We start from the raw sequence: 3,613 nt of genomic DNA, 5'->3' as shown, positions 1-3,613 counted from the left end.
CGAATCAATAACAAAAAAACGAATCAGAAACTAGGTACCTAGTTTTTGGAAAAATTAACCGGAGACCTAGTTTTGGGCTCGTATTCGGTTATTCGAATAATTTATTCGGTTTCTGCCCAGGCCTAGTCTTCATTTGGCAGATCCGACTTGTAGAGCCAGAGATATTTTGATTCATAAGCCAAATTTCAACGTTTGATATCTTTTTCCCTACTTGCCAGGCAGTTTTGTAACTTTTCTGGCAGTTAGAAATATTCTTTATCTTTAAAATAAGCCTAGAATGGCTGTATTTAGCCTTGTCTGACGGCGACTAGAGCCAGCGCACTTGATAGCGAAAGTTGGTTTTCTATAGATCTAGGCAGCATCGGGTTGCCGGGGCTGGGCAATGAGTCGCTTTAGCACAATCCGGATAGACGCTAACATGTTAGTGCACCTCTTCGGCAAAGCCAAATGTTATGAACCGCTTCAGCAAATGGATCAGAACCACTTCGACAAATGGGTTAGAATCACTTCAACACTAATGGGTTAGAATCACTTCAACACTAATGGGTGCACCCACTTCGGTAAACGGGCCAGGAAAGAGAGGTAAGAATCTGAATTCGGATGTTTCATTGAGAATTACCCGGTTATCCGGTTATGATATCCGGATTTTGGCCACCTTTAGTTCTGGGTCTTTGCCGCGTCGCACTTTTCGCCTTCCTTGTAATTGTAATCCTAGTCCTGGCCTAGGTCTAGTTGTTTGGGGGGTTTTTCTTTTTAATATTTTCAATTTTTACTGAACAGATCATGGTATATATCTGTTCACAGCTATAATGTTTAACACATGTTTTCTTTTGCCAAGGTCTGTGCACAGTGATTTTGACTTTGAGAAGATTATTTATAGATTCTAGATTTTCTAGAGACAATTAAAACAAATGTTGATTCTTTTGGCCCAAAGTTGCACATATTATGTATCAGTATCATGTATATTGTGCAGTTGTTCTAAAGTCTTACATTCTTAGTTTTAATCTTTGATTTTATGCTAGCTTTTTCTCACGTTTCGTTGGCCTAAGTCTCTGTATTATCATTTATAGTCTTCGTCACTCGTAGTTGATTTCTGTAAAAGTCTTTCCCCTTTTCCTCCAACTGTTCATCACAACTAGTTTTATGTTCACACAACTGTTCATCACTACTAGTTTTATGTTCACACAACTGTTCATCACTACTAGATCTAGTTTTATGTTCACACAACTGTTCATCACTACTCTAGTTTTATGTTCACACAACTATTCATCACTACTAGATCTAGTTTTATGTTCACACAACTGTTCATCACTACTATATCTAGTTTTATGTTCACACAACTGTTCATCACTACTAGATCTTGTTTTATGTTCACACAACTGTTCATCACTACTATTATCTAGTTTTGTGTTCACACAACTGTTCATCACTACATATCTAGTTTTATGTTCACACAACTGTTCATCACTACTATTATCTAGTTTTGTGTTCACACAACTGTTCATCACTACATATCTAGTTTTGTGTTCACACAACTGTTCATCACTACTATATCTAGTTTTATGTTCACACAACTGTCTGGGCACAAGGAAAATTACTTGAATAGCATCTACGATCTAGTAGGCCTCTTTTGTGATTTTCAATCAAATATTTTTTCCGTGCTTGATTTTTACCTCAAGTTGTTCTTTTCTCCTTGTCTAGGGCAGTTTGACATTTTGTTATCCTCTTCTTATATTCTCTTTTAAAAATGTGTTGAATAAGACAATCAAAATGATACATGACACGTGGACGTCGGACTGTTCCTTGTTGAAATATCATCACTTTAAATTCAAATTCATTCTTTTTTCGACACATGAAAAGTTACCCCGCTCTTAATCTACATACCATGTTAAAGAGATTTATGAGACAAAACTCTTTCTGTTTCTTTCATATATAAGTACACATAGATCTAATAACCTTTGATTTGATGCAAAAAACAGGAAGATATCTTTACAGGTTGCCAAGTTATGTACATTTTGGTCGATTTTGGTCCTCCTTTAGTCACAAAATGCAGTGCAAAAAAAGGACCAGATTTTGAGCGAAAAATAGAGTAGAAAAAATCCTATAACTTCTCAACCAATACAGATATATATTATATTGACAACATTCCAAAAGTACTGTGATCAGTGGGGCAGGACCTTTCCTTTGAGCATATTTTCATCTAAATCTAACAACTTTGAATTTTTCACTGAACTGCCCACGTTTATGACCTAATTGTGCTTCAAGTCTGGAAAACTCGCACAATTAAAAAAAAAAATTAAAGATAGCGTATCCAAATTCTCCAAACACAAAAAATGGAACGTGGGTCTCGAGTGTTCTGTGACTACTGTGACTGTGAGCAACATTGGAGGAGCTCACCGCTATAGCACAGATGTTGGTGAGGGGGAGGTGGAGGGAGTGAGGAGGTGGAGGAGGAAGAAGTGAGGAGGTGGAGGAGGAAGGAGGAGCGGAGATGGAGGGAGTGAGAAGGAAGAAGTGAGGAGGTGGAGGAGGAAGAAGTGAGGAGGTGGAGGAGGGAGTGAGGAGGTGGAGGAGGGAGTGAAGAGGAAGAAGTGAGGAGGTGGAGTGAGAAGAAATAACAGCCACAAGTCCCAGTCGTCTTCCTCCAGTTTATTTCCTCCGGCCCACACAAAGCGCGGCACTTGGATGCCTCGGGGTGACATACAGCCCAATCCCCGAGTACGTCAAACCTGGACTGGATGTGTGGACAGCATACAGCAAGAGAAACAGATTTGTCTGTACATAGTATGTTCTGTCACAACAGTTCTGTACACACGTGTACACTGTATGTTCTAACACAATAGTCCTGTACACATGTGTACACTGTATGTTCTAACACAACACTTCAGTACACATGTGTACACTGTATGTTCTAACACAATAGTCCTGTACACATGTGTACACTGTATGTTCTAACACAACACTTCTGTACACATGTGTACACTGTTTCTAACACAAAACTTTCCACCACTTTCACAAGACATAGGCTACAACATATGCTGTTTATGCAGATTTCTACACACAGTCTAGCACACACACAGTCACAAAGCCAAACACAAAGAGCCAAACACAAAGAGCCAAACACACAAATTCGGCACAGATTTTCAGTTGGCCGATGTTTTCTGACACAACGACACAATGCCACACGACACAATGCCACACGACACAACGCCACACGACACAACGACACAACGCCACACGACACAACGCCACACGACACAACGCCACACGACACCACGCCACACGACACCACGCCACACGACACCACGCCACACGACACAATGCCACACGACACAACGACACAATGCCACACGACACAATGCCACACGACACAATGACACACGACACAATGACACACGACACAATGACACACGACACAATGACACATGACACAATGCCACATGACACATATGTAGTGCAGATTGTTCGTGTTCCAAACACACAGCGTGTGTACAAAGTGTGGACAAAGAGAACATGTTACATCAAGAAAAGATTTCCACAGCCGGCAGATTTCTCCATGTGTGTGCTGGACTGTCTATAGAATACATAGTATATATACAAAACATTATATATA

Source organism: Aplysia californica, unplaced genomic scaffold (assembly GCF_000002075.1).
Source record: "Aplysia californica isolate F4 #8 unplaced genomic scaffold, AplCal3.0 scaffold01171, whole genome shotgun sequence".
Classification (NCBI taxonomy): Eukaryota; Metazoa; Mollusca; class Gastropoda; order Aplysiida; family Aplysiidae; genus Aplysia; species Aplysia californica.
The sequence above is the reverse complement of the archived record's forward strand: the minus strand, read 5'-3'. Positions refer to the sequence as shown.